The sequence below is a fragment of the Bos taurus genome, chromosome 24 (assembly GCF_002263795.3).
Source record: "Bos taurus isolate L1 Dominette 01449 registration number 42190680 breed Hereford chromosome 24, ARS-UCD2.0, whole genome shotgun sequence".
NCBI lineage: Eukaryota > Metazoa > Chordata > Mammalia > Artiodactyla > Bovidae > Bos > Bos taurus.
Window position 1 is genome coordinate 22,109,229 of NC_037351.1, and position 18,912 is coordinate 22,128,140.

Here is an 18,912-nt window from a genome sequence, read left to right on the forward strand (position 1 = left end):
GATTGCATCCAAGTACTGCATTTCAGATTCTTTTGTTGACCGTTATGGCTACTCCATTTCTTCTAAGAGATTCCTGCCTGCAGTAGTAGATATAATGGTCATCTGAGTTAAATTCACCCATTCCATTTTAATTTGCTGATTCCTAGAATGTCAACGTTCACTCTTGCCATCTCCTGTTTGACCACTTCCAATTTACCTTGATTCATGGACCTAACATTCCAGGTTCCTATGCAATATTGCTCTTTACAGCATCGGACCTTGCTTCTATCACCAGTCACATGCACAACTGGGTATTGTTTTTGCTTTGGTTCCATCCCTTCATTCTTTCTGAAGTTATTTCTCCATTGATCTCCAGTAGTATATTGGGCACCTACCGACCTGGGAAGTTCCTCTTTCAGTATCCTATCATTTTGCCTTTTCACACTGTTCATGGGGTTCTCAAGGCAGGAATACTGACGTGGTTTGCCATTCCCTTCTCCAGTGTACCACGTTCTGTCAGAACCACATTCTGAGCTTAGTTTCTCAGTCATGTCCAACTCTTTGCGACCCCATGCACTGCAGCCCACTAGGCTCCTCTATCCGTGATCAAGTATAGTACATCTTAAAAAGATGAGTCTTACCATTCCGGGGAAAATGGGTTGTAAGGGGCAAGTGTGAAATTAGCTAACCTAGTTAAGAAATTTTTATAGCAATACAAGTGATTACAAGCAATACAAGATAGATAGTGATTGACATTAGAGAAACGGCAAGTAGATAGAAGTAGACAGAAGAAGACTTTTTCTGGGGAGGCTGTGGTAAAGTCAGTAGTATTTATCTATATGAAGTGAAGGGAAAGGAGTAGAAATGATTCTAAAGTTTTGAATTTGAGCAAGTGATACCATTTGCTTAGACGACAAAGTTATATAAAGGAAGATTCACAAAGGAACAGGTGTAGGGAGGGAAAATCAGGAGTTCTGTTTTGACCATGTGAAGTCTGAGCTATGTATGGAGTTTTCAGATGGAACTGTCGAGGAGGTTTGTGGTATGTGGGAGTATAAAGCCTAGAAGAGCAGCTTGGACTCCAGATACGGTTTTAGGATCCTCAGCCTACAGCCACAGGAAAGGATAAAATTGTCTAGAGAGTGAGTATGATGAGAGATAAGGTTTAGGACAGAGTCCTAAGGTGCTGCAGTAAAAAACGTTTGGGTAGAGGTTGAGAACTCAGCAAAGTAAACTGAGAAGGGGCAGTGAGAAAGTGGGAAGTCCAGAGAATTCCACGATGTGGGAGCCAAGAAAAAAGATCATTTCATGGGCTCAGGGGTAAGGGTTTGTCAAAAGCTGCTAGAGGGTGAGAACAGTGGACACAGAGAGACAGAGATGTGTGCTCTTACAACTCTATCCATTGAAGACGGATTCCAATATAGGAAGCACAAGTAAGTTTTTTGGTAGATAGGAGGGAAAATATCTGGTGGGGTTCTCCTTCTCTTGAGCCATTTTGAAAGCATGTTAACATTTGCTCCTGTATTCTTTGCCATATTCCTGTGAGGGTAGCAGCTCAGTTATTATTATTATCATTTCACAGATGAATAAATAGAGGTTTGGTGTGGCAGAAATGTTTATAGCCATAGATGTGAAATTCATGCTCTCCCTGGCTGCACCATATTTCTCAGTCTAGCTCCTGTCCTTGCAGACAGATGTGGGCAAATAATGAGTTCTTACTGTTGGAAACTGAGGGAGGTGAGATGTATCACTTGTAAGCCAGACTATTACAAAGAGGGTGGGACTTCTCTATATCCTTATTCCCTTTTGACTAGCATGAAGCAGAGGCTCTTGCTGTCCTCATGAGTGAGGACAGCAAAAAAATAAAATAAAATAAGACTCTGGATCCCTGAATCATAATGGGAAGGAAAGTTGCCTGCTAACCAGGAATATCTGCACTGAACTGTCCTTGAGGCAAGAGACAATCTGTTATCAGCAATGACATTTTGGTGTTTGTTACATAGCTAGTGTCATCGTACTAATATACTGGGGAATATTGTCTTGCACAATATCCCATAGTAAGTTAATGGTAGAGTGATGACTAGAACCCTGATTTCTCACTTTATTTATTTTTAAAACTTATTATTTATTTGTTTATTTAGCTATGCTGGGTCTTATTTGCATCACTTGGGGTCTTCAGTCTTCACTGTGGCATCTAAGACTTTTAGTTGCAGCTTGCAAACTCTTACTTGTGGCATGTGGGATCTAGTTCCCCATTCAAGGATTGAACCTGGGCCCTCTGCACTGGGAACTTGGAGTCTTAGGTGCTGGACCACCAGGGAAATCCCTAGAATCCAGACCTCTTAACTCCTTGTTATGTTTTCTGAAGGTCTCCATTGCAAAGGCACCATGGAGGATGAATTTTCTAGAAACCTTTAGAAGCTGCTAAGTAGATAATTGCACCATATACTCATTTTAAAAATATTTTAGATTTCTGAAATAGGTAAAGCTAATATACCCATCCTGTGTTCCTTACACATCTGTGATTTATCGAGAAATAGTTTCTATTAGCTGCATAATATCATATATTCTTTTGTGGTAGAAAACTAAAATACGCTTCTAACAGTGAGACACCAATAATGTGGATAACATTTCATCCCAGATGGCTCTCCCTTTTGCCAATTTTTATGTGGAAATCAACAGCTTGTCTGGGAGAATGCCTAAATACCCTCTCCAGGTCGAAGTTCTCCTCCCATAACAATACATTCATGTGTTTTTCTCTAAGACGAGAGCTGCACTGTAAGGCTAGAATCATTCTAGACTAAAGTGTGATTAGCAGTGTAAAAAATTCCTGTTCTAACAAAAGTATGAGATTTTGTTATCCAGGGGCTGATGATTCCATTCATGGATAATAATCAAGAATTTATTGTTATCAGGCTTTCAGTTAGTACTATTTCTAGTATTTTCTTCTAAATATTACCAGTCATGTCACTGGAGGAAATGACGCCAAAACTTCCACAAGGGGCTTGTCATTTTTTAAAATACTTTTCCTGTTGACTGTTCTCTGTCTGTATCGGCAGTTTGCAGCTCTCTGGTGCACAGCACAAAACCATTCCTATCTTGAATCCAATCCCAGGAAATGAAGTTGGAGTTTTTCCTTTTAACTTGAAAAAAACCTCTCAGCAGTTTTTCAGGGTAAATGTGGTAACTTGGAGTGTTCCTAATAACACAGAGAATGGGTGGGTGCACAGGGTGAGGCAATGGGCAACTTCCAGAAATGCTCTTGCTCAGTCTGAGAAATGGAATATTTCCTGCCATATTAGTAAACAAAGAATGTCATAGTCAACAGCAGTTGCAGCCACCATGGATGGTGAGCTGGTGAACTCAGAGGGAACTCAGTAAAGAAAAAATACAGGCCACCTAGCAGCCATCAGACTGCAGCCACTCCCTATGGTGAGTCCTGAGGAAATTCAGGATGTGAAAACACAGGGTTCTGGCCCCAAATAGTGGAGGTGCATATCAAAGGAATGATTTCAGTGAGCCCAGACTCTTGCATCTTCCTATACATAGAAAAGCACTAAATTCTTTAACTTGGGATATCTGGTTTTCTTTAATTTACAATAATCTGATGTTCTGACTACTTGCCCTTTGTTGCAAAACTTCTATATAACCTGGCTGCCCTCTTGTATCCTCAAAGCAGTTCTCTCAGGGTTATTTGAGATGCTGCCTCCCAGACATAAATGCTAAAAATTCCCAACGAATAAAACATTACTCTCAACTTTAGGTTGTGAATATTTTTTAAGTTTATAAGTCCCATACAGAGACATGCTTGCCATTCCTCCTGGACTACTGACTCCTCTGTGGTTATAGGTTCTTTTAAGTGCAAAACTCATCTTCTCTTTGTTATATAAGGTGAGATCTTCTTGTGTCCAGAAAGATTCTGAGTGATGGGCAATATGTATGACAGCTCCCAGGGGGTGGAGGGAGGCTGAGGCAGACTGTATTGGATCTTGACATGTGTCCATGTCTGTGAGGTTAGAAATGAAAGCATGCAGTGCAGGAGACTTTGTTAGGACTGAAAGGACAAGTCAACTCAGAGAATCCAAGAAAGCTTAGAATGAAGCTAAAATCAAAGCTGGGCATTGAAGTTAACAGTACAAAGCAAGTGCTCAGAGGAAGATACAGAATAAAAAGAGTGAGATCAAGATTTAGGCTATTGGACGTCTCTGGTGGTCCAGTGGCTAAGACTTTGCACTCCCAATGCAGGGGACCTGAGTGCAATCCCTGGTCAGGGAACTAGGTTCCACCTGCTGCAATGAAGATCGAAGATCCCATGTGCCCCAACTAATACCTGGCATAGCCAAAAAAAAAAAAAAGATGTAAACTATTGTCTAAGCCATTGACTGATTCCCAAAGTTAACAGTGTCTATTTTAAGGAACAAAATTTCTTAAAAAAAAAAAAAAACCCAAAACAGAGTTCATTTCTAGTCTTAGTTTATTGTGTGTGTGGATGGGGGACACTTTCAGGATTCCAGTGTGAGATGCCAGAAAACACTCTCCTTGCCACAAACAGGGCCAGAATTTGCTCTAACATCCTTTCTTTCTACTCTAGGCAGTGGGACCAGCTTAGGGAGCTGTAAAGCAAATCACCAGGGATTTGGGGATGTGGATCCAGCTGGTAGCTGAACCCGTTTTGATCAAAGGAATGCTTTCTGTGGGTGAGAAAGCCCTAGGAAACTGAGGTGGAGGAATCTCTGCAACAGAGAGATGGTTAAAGAAGGTAGGTAGCTAGATAAGGGGCTTCCCAGGTGGCTTAGTGGTAAACAGCCACCTGCCAATGCAAGAGACAGCAGATGTGGGTTAGATACCTGGGATGGGAGGATCTTCTAGAGGAGGAAATGACAACAGACTCCAGTGTTCTTGCCTGGGAAATCCCATGGACTCGGGAGCCTGGGTGGGCTATAGGCCATGAGGTTGCATAAAGTCAAACATGGCTGAGCACACACATACACAAACACAGCTAGATATGAGCAGAGAAAGGTGGGTATGGGAAACCATGCAGCTTGTAAGCAGCAGGGGTCCTTGAGCAGACAAAGAAAATCAGGAACCTTAAGGCAGACAGGAAATCACACATTTTGGGATGATAAGTGTCCTGGGGACAGACAAAGAAAGGAAGAGAAAGGCAGGAATCTCCGGCATCTGAATGTAACCTTTTGCTCATTATGCTCATATTACAGTAAAATTAGCCTAGCAGATAAGTTCTCATCATACAGCTGTGCCATGAACTGCCAATAAAGACTAAATAACAACAAAAGCCCCTCTTCCCCTATGGAAGTTGGAGCTGGGATGAAAATCAGGGAATATGACCCCTAAACCTTCCCTTCCCAATGAATTTTCTGCCCCTTCCTTTCTGCACCCCACATAACTGGCTTGCCAAAGAAACCAGTGTAGCTACTCAGCTGAGACACCAGCACTTCCCTTGAGAGTGTGAAACTGTTAGTTGCTCAGTCATGTCCGACTCTTTGTGACCCCATGGACCATAGCACACTAGGCTCCTCTGTCCATGGAATTCTCCAAGCAAGAATATTGGAATGGGTTGCCATTCCCTTCTCCAAAGGATCTTCCTGACCCAGAGCTTGAACTCCAGTCTCCTGCATTGCAGGCAGATTCTCTACTGTCTGATCCACTAGGAAAACTCCCTTGAGAGTGTCATATTAAACGAATGCTTAAACGAATCCTGGCTTTACTTTCTTGACCTCCTCATCTTGTCTCTGAATTCTTTCTTCAACGAGACAAGTACCTACCCCCTAGGAAGAAGATTATGAAGTGCAAGGTTAGGGAAGACAAGAGATTTTGAGATTAAAATTTGAGATTACTTTACTGGGGGTGGTATTTAGGGAAGGAAATGTAATTAAAAGATCATAGTCTTAATCATTTTAACTTTCTTATATGGCTACCCAGAGAGAAATATTTTGTCTTATTTAACTAAAGAAAAAAAAAAAATCAAACCCTCTATCCATTTCTCCCAGGTTTTTCACTAAAAAAAAAATTCACTAGTACCTGACAGAGCAACCCAGAGCAAAAGCAAAGGCTCACTTCAAGGATGATGGTAAGGATGGTACCCATGGGTTGGGTTCATAGACAAAGGGGGTGTGAAGAGGATAGAACGTGTAGGGATTTCAAAAGAGAATTTCTAAGAGAAAGAAGAAAGATTATAGGAAACTGCTGGAAGCACAGATTCAAATACAAGTGCCCGGCAGGGAACTTGGGAAGTTTGTGTTCATCACCAACATTCCTCTCCCTTGGTTTTTGAAACTACCATCAAGTTGAATTTAATTAGAATTTAGGTTATTGTGGGGACAAAAAAGAGGTTAGTTGTATAGGGCTCTGATTTTCCCTTTTTGCATGAACACTGTTCATATAAACAACACAAACTGAATTTACACATTAGATCTGTGGGAACAATTTTGGAAGAAATACATGTTGACTTTTGAGGGTATTTTTTCACCTCTATGTCATACGTCAATGATATTTCTTGCATTCTTAAATGAATGCTGTTCTGAAAATATCCTCTATTCTCTGTTTGCACTGTTATATTTTCTTTAGTAAGTGCAAAAGTCATAGTCCCAGAAATGAACAAAATTAGGCTGAGTTTAAAAGAAAGTGTTTAGGAAACAAAGAATTCTAATAAAAAAGAAAATTTAGATTTCATCAATTTTTTTCCTTCTTTAGACTGTTGATGTCAGGGCTGGAGTTCTGAGTTGTTACCCTACCCTGTTAATTACAGGCCATGCAGAAGAAAAATTTTGTTTACTTATTTAAGTTTTCTAGGCCCAAATACATATTAAACCTGTATTACCAATGATGACAAGTGTAGCAAATATTCAGATTTTGTTTTCTCATCCTCTCCTGACATTTTGTTTTGAAAATTAGAGTTTTATCTATAAGTAATCATTTTTTTCCTGCTCAGACCTTTGAAGATGATGAAAACTGAGGAATCCTAGCTCATGGCTGTGGTTTGGGACCTGCTGCTTTCTTTTGTTCAGAAAATACTGTCTGAGAAATAATTAACAGAGTATTTGTAAACTATACACAGAAGAGCAATTTGGTTGTCAGTGAAGCTCTGGTCCACAGTTCATTAGATGCATGTAGAAACCACAGCTTTCCTTTAATTCCATCAGTTACGGTTTGCACAGAGAAATACAGAATGCGTAGGCAGAGGATGCACATATTTTTAATAACAGCAGCTTTTAATTTCTCTCTTTATCTTCATGAGCTTAATGTATGGATATAAAGAATTTCTAACAGTAAAAGATCTCCCTAATGAAACCCTTCATTTAAGGATCTAGTGAGCTGAGTTTTAATTAGGCAGGATGCTGTTTTTTTTAAAAAAAATATTTCAATGTAATTTTGATGCATAGCATTCTTTGCATTTGTGAAATGAATTATTATGATTCTACCACAAATGCTGAAAGAAGTGGTAGAATTATAAAGAATGCCTTCTTAAGGTGCATTTAGCCTCTTTAGAACTAGTGAAATATTTTTGAGTTTAGATTAATATGAGAAGGACAAATATCAATATATTCCATTGAAACAAGCTATGAGACGTTCCTGATGGTCCAGAGGTTAAGAATCCGACTGCCAATGCTGGAAACACTGGTTTGATCCCTTGTCTGGGAAGATTCCACATGCCTTGCAGCAACTACTCCCATGAGCCACAACCACTGAAGCCCATTCGCCCTACAGCCTGTACTTTGCAACACGAGAAGTTACCACAATGAGAAGCCTGAGCACTGCAACTAGAGAAAGTCTGTTCAGCTATAAAGATCCATAAATGAATAAATAAGTATTAAAAGAAAAGATGGTGACTGCAGCCATGAAATTTAAAAAATGCTTTCTCTTTGGAAGAAAAGCTATGACAAACCTAGACACGTATTAAAAAGCAGAGACATCACTTTGCTGATAAAGGGCCATATAGTAAAAGCTATGCTTTTTCCAGTAGTCATGTATGAATGTGAGAGTTGGACCATAAAGAAGGCTGAGTGCTGAAGAATTAATACTTTTGAACTGTGATGTTGGAGAAGACTATGGAGAATGCCTTGAACAGCAAGGAAATCGAACCAGTCAATCCTAAAAGACATTAACCCTGAATATTCATTAGAAGGACTGATACTGAAGCTGAAGCTCCAATACTTTGGCCACCTGATGCTAAGAGCCAATTCATTGGAAAAGACCCTGATTCTGGGAAAGATTGAGGGCATGAGAATGGAACAACAGAGGATGTGATGACTGGATGGTGTCATCGACTCAATGGACATGTGTTTGAGCAAACTCCAGGAGATGAAGGACAGGGAAGCCTGGCATGCTACAGTCCATGTGGTCGCAAAGAGTCAGACATGACTTTGCAACTGAACAAAAGAAAAGAAACAAGCTATGGATGACAGTGAAATTGCTTACAGCATCATGGGTGCTAAATGTCATGTTAATTTTTGTTGGTTATCCTTCACAACATATTTGAGAAGTGGCTGCATTATTGTTTCGTATACTTTAAGTGTTGTCCTGTTTTATCAAGTTTGCCGAGATTGATAGTGCAAATAAAAGAGAAAAAAATTGCTCCTATTACAAATAAGTGAACAGAGAAGTAAAAAAGCAAATAAGTTGAATAAATGAATGAATATATAAATAGAGTGTACACTGAGAATGACCTCTTTAGATAATTCTCACAGTGACTCAGCTCTCATAATGTCAAGGAGAAGGAGTTTTAGTTTGGCACAAAATAGTTGTTTGAACTCGAAGAAGAATAAATGTGCTCTTTCTGAGCCTTGATAAGATAATACTATGTTCAGCTCTACCAAGTGGTTTGTAAACACTGTTTTATCTCTTTTTCCTGTTATTCATATAGTGTGCTCTACCTCCATGAACATTAGATAGAGTAAGGTGACTTGGCTTGAACATAATTAGGTGACTTGGGCGTGAATCACAGTTTTTCCACATTATAAGCATGGCTGTAGCAATCACTTCATTCTTCTAAGACTCAGTATTCTTATTTGTAAAATGGAGATTACAGTAATCCCTATAAAGAAAATTTTGATGATTAAGCCTAATGTATATTATGGTATACTATGAACTGCAAAGAACTATAGAAATAGGAGGAATTGTCATGTGTTGTAAATATTACTTTGTTCATACAGACAAAATGTGAAGTGCCAGATTAAGTGGGTGTTAAGCCCATTATTTTATTCTATTTTTAAATTTATTAACTTATTTTTAATTGAAGTATAGTTGACTTACAATGTTGAATTAGTTTCAGGTGTACTGTATACATATATATGTGTATATACATGTATATCTAAAGAATATGTATATTCTTTTTCAGATTCTCTTCCATTATAGGTTATTAAAGGTATTGAATATAGTTCCCTGTGCCATATATTAGGTTTTTGCTATTTATTCATTTTATATATATTAATGTATATCTGTTAATCCCAAACTCCTAACTTATCCCTCTGTCCCCACTTCCCACTTCGGTAACTATAAACTTGTTTTATATGTCTGTGAGTCTATTATTTTATTATTGCTACAAATTTGGAGGCAATAGAAATCTTATAATAAATGCCACTGTGTTTATACGGAAATCATTTCTCTTAATAACTTGCTAAGCTTATCTAAGCAAATAATTAGAATGAGAGATTATGTTATAGAAATAACAATAACTAAAATACTAGTATAAAATTTTGAATCCAATTCTCCCCCTTGAGGTTAAAAATTAGGAAAGAGAATCCTTTGTGATATTTCAAGGAAAGAGTAAGAAATAAGTACCCTCAGTATTTATGTGCTTCTACTACATGAAAAAGCAAGAGAGTTCCAGAAAAATATCTATTTCTGCTTTATTGACTATGCCAAAGCCTTCGACTGTGTGGATCACAATGAACTGTGGACAATTCTGAAAGAGATGGGAATACCAGACCACCTGACCTGCCTCTTGAGAAACCTATATGCAGGTTAGGAAGCAACAGTTAGAGCTGGACACGGAACCACAGACTGGTTCCAAATAGGAAAAGGAGTACGTCAAGGCTGCATATTGTCACCCTGCTTATTTAACTTATATGCAGAGTATATCATGAGAAACACTGGGCTGGAAGAAGCACAAGCTGGAATCAAGATTGCTGGGAGAAATATCAATAACCTCAGATATGCAGATGACACCACCCTTATAGCAGAAAGTGAAGAGGAACTCAAAAGCCTCTTGATGAAAGTGAAAGAGGAGAGTGAAAAAGTTGGCTTAAAGCTCAACATTCAGAAGACGAAGATCATGGTGTCCGATCCCATCACTTCATGGGAAATAGATGGGGAAACAGTGGAAACAGTGTCAGACTTTATTTTTCTGGGCTCCAAAATCACTGCAGATGGTTACTGCAGCCATGAAATTAAAAGACACTTACTCCTTGGAGGAAAAGTTATAACTAACCTAGACAGCATATTCAAAACCAGAGACATTACTTTGTCAACAAAGGTCCGTCTAGTCAAGGCTATGGTTTTTGCAGTGGTCATGTATGGATGTGAGAGTTGGACTGTGAAGAAGGCTGAGCGCCGAAGAATTGATGCTTTTGAACTGTGGTGTTGGAGAAGACTCTTGAGAGTCCCTTGGACTGCAAGGAGAGCCAAGCAGTCTATTTTAAAGGAGATCAACCCTGGGTGTTCTTTGGAAGGAATGATGCTAAAGCTGAAGCTCCAGAACTTTGGCCACCTCATGCGAAGAGTTGACTCATTGGAAAAGACTCTGATGCTGGGAGGGATTGGGGGCAGGAGGAGAAGGGGACGACAGAGGATAAGATGGCTGGATGGCATCACCGACTCGATGGACGTGAATTTGAGTGAATTCTGGGAGATGGTGATGGACAGGGAGGCCTGGTGTGCTGCGATTCATGGGGTCGCAGAGAGTTGGACACGACTGAGCAACTGAACTGAACTGAACTACACAACTTTGAAACCTTGAAGTGGAGCTTCAAAATAGGCAATGCTTGGGGAAGAGGTGACATACCTGACCTGACAGCTTCTTATTTGGGCTGACATGATTGCACTGAGACACATACCTGTGTAAATATCTGAGACATTTAGTCAGTCATGGAAGAGAAGTGGAGGGCTGTTTTAACCGCTGGATGGGAAAGAGTAAAAAGCCCACCGAGTCCATCTACTTAAGTCAACTATTGCTACCATTAAGTGACATAAAGCCAACATGATAACCACCAATTTAAAAACAGTTAAACCTACTGATACAATGGATTAATGAAGTGGATAAATCATCCACTCTCTCCAGCTGTGTCCCTTAAAGAGCTCACGATTAAGCTACTGTTTCCCAAACAAGTAGAAACCACCGAGCACCTCCCTCATCAAACTACCCTGGGGCTTGGTCTGCAAATTCCAAGTTTCATATACCACTCCTCTTTAGTTTCAACAAACAAATCCTTCTGCAGCAGTGGCCCAGGAAGGGGAAGATGGCCTGCTCTCAAACCCAAAGGGGACACTCGCCCCGCCTGCGGAGCGAACTGGGTAGGGGTGCGGCAGAGAAGGCTCTGCTCAGTGTCCCAGCATCTGGCTCAGAAACACTGAGACCATTGTCTTTAGAGGCAACAAAAAGGGTTGTTGAAAAACCAAGCTTTAGTAGAAAGCCAAAAATCTGTGCTTGTCATTTTGTGTTTATTTGGCATTCAAGTATGGCAGCCATTCTCAGCTCTTGTCGCTGTTTATGTTTAAAGGAAGGCTCATAGCCACGGAATGGGAGCCAGCTTTCAAAACCTCACTCTGAAAAAAACAAAAACAAAAAACCCTCTATCATTTCTACTCTTGTGTCATTTGAGTTCCTGTTGAAACTTTGGGACTGGTGAGTGACAGGTCAGCAGGCTCTTTACCTTCTCACCGTCCTGGGCAATTCTCTCACAACAAGATACACATTTGTGTTTACTTGGAGGAGGGGGACAACATTCCTTTACCATTGGGTCAGATTTTCTGTGTGCTTTCTCTTTTGTGGTTCTAGTTGGGCTGTGCTGTGCTTAGTTGCTCAGTCGTGTCTGACTCTTTGCGACGCCATGGACTGAAGTCTGCCAAGCTCCTCTGTCCATGGGGATTCTCCAGGCAAGAATACTGGAGTGGTAGCCAGTACTCTTGCCTGGAAAATCCCATGGATGGAGGGCCTGGTGGGCTGCGGTCCATGGGGTCACTAAGAGTCGGACACAACTGAACGACTTCACTTTCATTTTTCCCTTTCATGCACTGGGGAAGGAAATGGCAACCCACTCCAGTGTTCTTGCCTGGAGAACCCCAGGGACGGGGGAGCCGGGTGCGCTGCCATCTATGGGGTCGCACAGAGTCGGACACGACTGAAGTGACTTAGCAGCAGCCTTTCCCTTCTCCAGGTTTCTAGTTGGGCAGTTCCTGTCAAATCTCAGGAGGACAAGGAGAGTAATCATTGTGCAGTTTACTTCAGCTTCTTGGTTCACAGTGACATGGGGCCCCTGGTTTATGGGAAACCAAGCTAACCTAATCTTGAACGTTAGAGGAAACTGCTGCAATTCTGTAACCTTTAGCCTAACTGCTTGATTGAATGAGAACTGGAAGGGAGTGTCGAGCGTGGGGCTGGTAACTTGACCATAGGCAAGGGTCACTACATGTTAATTGGTGTGTGTAGAGCAGACCCCATTTTTCTATGGTTATCAGTTGAAAAATATTGTCGTCTGTTGAAATGAACCAGTGCTCTTGACTTTTTGGAACAGGTGAAGGGAATTGATCACAGTTAAGTTCTCTGAATATAAAAAGAATTCAGATAAACTGCCAGGATTGGTGTGTGATAGAAATACCTTATAGTCGCTCAGTCATGTCCAGCTCTTTGTGACCCCATGGACTATACAGTCCGTGGAATTCTCCAGGCCAGAATACTGGAGTGGGTAGCCTTTCCCTTCTCTAAGGGATCTTTCCAACCCAGGGGTCGAACCCAGGTCTCCTGCATTGCAGTTGGATTCTTTACCAGCTGAGCCACAAGGGAAGCCCAGGAATACTGGAGTGGGTAGATTCTCCCTTCTCCAGCAGATCTTGCCCACCCAGGAATCGAACTGGGGTCTCCTGCATTGTAGGTGAATTCTTTACCAACTGAGCTATCAGGGTAGAGTACATTTTTAAATAATACTTTTCATTCATATTACTATAAATTACTGCATGATTATATTTATATTTCATAATATTACTCTATTTGATCACACAGTAAATCTATAAAGATATGAAAATAGGCATATGTACTCTTAATGAGAATTTGTTTCAGAATGAGATGGTAAGTGAGCTGCCTAGAGTTAAATACCCCAGACTGATACCCTGGTCTCTTGATTCCCAGAGACATTTTATTTTATTCTATTTTTGCGTTTATTTATACCTATATTTTATTTTAAATTTTTCTTTATTTTATTTTTTTAACTTTACAATATTGTATTGGTTTTGCCATATATCGAAATGAATCTGCCACAGGTATACATGTGTTCCCCATCCTGAACCCTCCTCCCTCCTCCCTCCCCATACCATCCCTCTGGGTTGTCCCAGTGCACCAGCCCCAAGCATCCAGTATCATGCATCGAACCTGGACTGGTGTCTCATTTAATATATGATATACATATTTCAATGCCATTCTCCCAAATCATCCCACCCTCTCCCTCTCCCACAGAGTCCAAAAGACTGTTCTATACATCAGTGTCTCTTTTGCTGTCTCATATACAGGGTTATTGTTACCATCTTTCTAAATTCCATATATATGCGTTAGTATACTGTATTGGTGTTTTTCTTTCTGGCTTACTTCACTCTGTATAATAGGCTCCAGTTTCATCCACCTCATTAGAACTGATTCAAATGTATTCTTTTTTAATGGCTGAGTAATACTCCATTGTGTATATGTACCATAGCTCCTAGATGTCCACCAGCAGATGAATGGATAAGAAAGCTATGGTACATTTTACTATTTTTCAGTGGATCATCTGACATCATGTAAAGTTGACAGCCAGCCAGAAGATAATGATTCAACAGTTGGAATACAATAAAATGACTACATGTTATCCTGAGAAAAATCTCTAACTAAGGTCCTGGTTGTTCAGCTCAACCCAGTTCTGACCTGGGAAAAGAACAAATGCTGGGGAGTGTCATCACTTTTTCCTGTGGGTTCCAGTAATAGACACAGGCTACATTCCTCTCTATGCTTCCCCTCCTCCCTCTTTGCTTTTGGCTATTATGACTGATTTTCACTTGACTTCAGTCAAGCCCTTTGCTTAATTCTGTTTTGAATTAACTTAGGGTAAAGTCTCTCTTATCCATCAAACCCTAACTTCAAAGGAGCTACATTTCCTTAAGCCACTGTTTTGTAGGTGACAAGCAAACCCAAATGTTATCTCTTTTTATTCTAATTAAAAATGTGCATGGTAATGACTCATCTCATTCAAAAGTGGTTGTTGGAATTCCTAGCCCAGGTTGTTGTTGAGTTGCCCAGTCGTGTCTGACTCTCTGCGACCCCACGGACTGCAGCACACCAGGCCTCCCTGTCCCTCACCATCTCCCGGAGTTAGCCCAAGTTCATGTCCACTGCATCAGTAATGCCATCAAGCCATCTCATCCTCTGACGCCCTCTTCTCTTTCTGCCCTCAATCTTTCCCAGTGTCAGGGACTTTTCCAATGAGTTGGCTGTCCACATCAGAGACCAAAATACTGGAGTTTCAGCTTCAGTATCAATCCTTCCGAAGAGTATTCAGGGTTGATTTTCCTTAATCAGATTTCTTCTGATTTCAAGGCTGCAGTCAACATCTGCAGTGATTTTAAAACCCAAGAAGAGGAAATCTGTCACTGCTTCCACCTTTCTCTCCTTCTATCTGCCATGAAGTAATGCCTAGGTAATGCCTAGGGCTTCCCTGGTGGCTCAGAGGTTAAAGCATCTGCCTGGAATGAGGGAGATTTGGGTTCAATCCCTGGGTCGGAAAGATCCCCTGGAGAAGGAAATGGCACCCCACTTCAGTACTCTTGCCTGGAGAATCCCATGGAGGGAGGAGCCTGGTAGGCTACAGTCCATGGGGTCGCAAAGAGTTGGACACGACCGAGCAACTTCACTTCACTAATGCCTAGGTAGCTTACTCAAAATCCTTTTTTCACCAAATTTCTGAAGACGCAGTGACAGGTGCTGAACAGAGTAACTAACAATAGGATCCTATGAAATCTCAGTTAGCCAACGAGGTGTCTGAAGTGTAACTACTGTGTGAATGAAATAGACGTGTTTTAGGTGATGAAGAGACTGGTGGCTTCTCACACCTCAAGGAGTTATTCAGTAAATATTTGTTGATGGTAAAGAGCATGACTGGAAATGTTTCTCTTTGGAATTTTATTTTCTTTTCCCAAACATTTACAAACGGATACTTTCTGGGGTGTTGACTATAAATATTTAAGAGACTCAATGAAAGGCGAGTTCTGAGCACTTCCGGCTTCCAACCTTTTGTCTGTTTTCCAGTAAGGATGTACAGTAATCCATTTCAGACTCTGGCTTTCATGGATTTAGACCAGGCTCTCCTGGAGGTAGGAATACCAGGGCAAGAATGAACCAGATTGTGATCTTTGTGCCTGGCAGTCTGACATCACTTGTAAGCTCTGCCAAAATTCCTTTGGAAGCAGATGTTCCTAGAAGGGGAATGGTAATCATTTATCCTCTTACATTTGTTCAGTAAATGCTGATTTGTGAGAAATACAAGGATTTAGGTTATGGTTACAAATAATTCACAAAGGATGTATGTGAGAGAGAATAAATATGATTATTCCAACAATTTTTTTTTCCTCCTTCCCAGAATTTCTCATATTTTAATGCAAGCTTTCCCATTCAATTACAGTCAAGGGAGGACTTGTCATATATTTCTCCCCCTTCCCCAATGTAACAGCTCCCATGTCAATCTGTGGGTAATTTATAGATCTTAGTAATATTTTCTAATCGTTAGTCCCACATTGATATATAAACTTCAGGCCCTCTTCTTTATATTGTAAATGCTCTCTTTCAACCAAAAAGAGTGAAATTAAAACATAAAGCTCCAAAAGGGTCAGGTCTGTTGATTTACAAAAAAAGAAAACTGTGGGTTCCTTGTAAGCTCTGTGATTACAGTGGCCTTTGGTTGCTATACAGTGGTCTTTGGAGCTTCCCTTGTGGCTCAGACAGTAAAGAATCTGCCTGGAATGCAGGAGACCCGGGTTTGATCCCTTGCGGGGAAGATCCCATGGAAAAAGGAATGACCACCCTACTCCAGTATTCTTGCCTGGAGAATTCCATGGACAGAGGAGGTTGGTGGGTTACAGTCCATGGGGTTGCAGAGAATCAGACATGACTGAGGGACTAACACTTTCACTTTCACTTTGGTTGCTATAATGAATGGGTATGTATCTATATATGTATCAGAAGACTATCTCCACTGATATAAAAGTACCAAGATTTTTAATATTTTTTTGCATTCAAGGAATACATACTATTTGTACATAAAGCTAAGTAAAACTGATGTAAGACTGATTTATACTTACGTAAGTCTACAGCCAAAAATGTCTTTATTGGCAGTTGCTATTGAACTGAATGAGTAATCAGTGAGGATGAAAGTTCAATCAGAGGTGAATTTGAGGTAACTGCTGAAGCATCTCACACAGGAAGTCGTGGGGCTTTTCTTGTAATTTGTGGTGTGTTCTCAAGTTTTTCTGGGTCATCAGAAGTTGCTTATTATATATTTCAAAACTTCATATATTTAGAGAGTTAAAAAGAGTATATGTTAGAACTTATTTCTTCCGGAAATTGTAGGCTAGGACCATTCTATAATGATACACAGAGCTTCCTAGGTGGTGCTAGTGGTAAAGAACCTGCTTGCCAATGAAGGAGACATAAGACACTCAGGTTCAATCCCTGGGTTGGGAAGATCCTCTGGACTTTTTATTATTTGTTATTATTTAAATTGAAATATAGTTGATTTATAATGTTGTGTTAGCTTCTGGAGTACAGCAAAGTGATTCAGTTGTATGTATGAGGTAGTGCTTTTTAAGTTGAGAACAAAAGCTTTTACAGCTTGTACCTGATTCAATAAATAGAAAAATCTCTAAGAGGCAGTAGGTTTCCTCTGTACAGTCCAACCTTTTTTGCTTATTTCCAGAGTCTGTTCCAACACTCACATCTCAGTGGAGAGAAGGGATAGAACAAAGAAATGGTGAAAACAGGACTGCCTTAGGCCCTTCTCTCTGAACTCATGTCTAAAGAATTTGATTCTGCTTTTAGATGAACTGAAAAATATTCTCTCTTCAAAGAAATGGGAGGTCAAGTTAAAGGCCTGGTCAAAACCCATGGGGTCACTAAGAGCTGGACAACTTAGCAACTACACAACAACAACAAAAAAGAGTCAATCACTGCCTTAAAAAAAAAAAAAAAAAGTTGTTCACAGTCAGTTATGCCCAAATTCAACTTGATTTTTGCAGACTCTCCTTAGCATCTGGATGTTTGAACAAGTCTTATCTATAAGACTTTCAGAAATCCCCAAGGTGAACAAACCCATGGGTGTTCTCACTGTAGTGAATTCTGAAGCTAAATATTATCCTGGTGGGGCATCAGAAGGTTCCTCCTAAACACGAAACTTTTGATTAGAATGGGGCTTCCCTCATAGCTCAGTTGGTAAAGAATCCGCCTGCAATGTAGGAGACCCCGGTTGGATTCCTCAGTTGGGAAGATACCCTGGAGAAGGTACAGGCTATCCACTCCAGTGTTCTTGGGCTCCCCTTTTGGCTCAGCTGGTAAAGAATCTGCCTGCAATATGGGAAAACTGGTTCAATCCCTGGGTTGGGAAGATGCCCTGGAAAAGGGAAAGGCTACTCACTCCAGCATTCTGGCCTGGAGAGTTCACAGTCCATGGGGTCCCAAAGAGTTGGACAGGCCTGAGCGACCTTCACTTTTGATTAGGAAGGTACATTCATGGTAGGAAGGTACATTCATGGTAGATAAGCCTTTTTTGTTCTCTAAATGTCCCACAGTGGTAGAATATCTTACTTGCTTTACGGTGCAGGGGCTTGTTGCAGCCTGATGCATGAGTGGTCTCTTTACTTGCTTTCTTGGGAGACCAGTTCCTTCATTTGACCGGGACTGAAGCGTTTCTCAGGACTCTAGGCTTTCAGTGCAAAACTGGGTCAGTCTCAGGCAAACTGCTGACTCACTTTCTGAGAGGAGTCCTGGCTCTGTTATCAAGTCTTTTTGAAACTGGGAGGTTGGAATACAAATCAGTGTCTCCACTTCTCAGAACCGAGCGTCACAACCACCTGGCTTTGGAGCACAAGCCCGGCCCCCTCAATCTCCTACTTCCGGTGCTTACCAGAGTCTCTTCCGGATCAATTTTCATCTCTTCCAACGCGTCCATTAAAAATCCTGGCTGTGACTATGGATAATTAGGAGTAACCTGCGGAATGGTGTGCCTTCCTTATTTTTAAATATCTTCTGTATTTATTGCCCAACTATTGTACTTTTGGCTCAGCATTGGGTTCAGTGATGTTCCATGATAGTGCAGACTTTCCTCACCACCAGTGTAGAGTCGGCAAAGATGAATAGAAAAGCAATTAAGTGGGACTGGCCAAAAGGTTTGTTCCGGTTCTTCCATAATAAATTTGTTCGGCCAACCCAATACAAAGCTTAATCCTTTCATCAGGCCAGGCTAAGAAGAGGCTATAGTGTTGGAATAAATTTTGTTAGTTTTACACTTCTCACCATCACAGATTGCAACTGCATGCTTAAAATTTTTTTAAAGGTTATACTCCATTTACAGTTATAACAAAGCATCGGCTATCTTCCCTGTGTTGTATAGTACAATCTTGTAGCCTATTTTACTCCCACTGGTTTGTACCTGTCGTTCCCCCACGTCCATATTGCAACCCCTCCTCCCC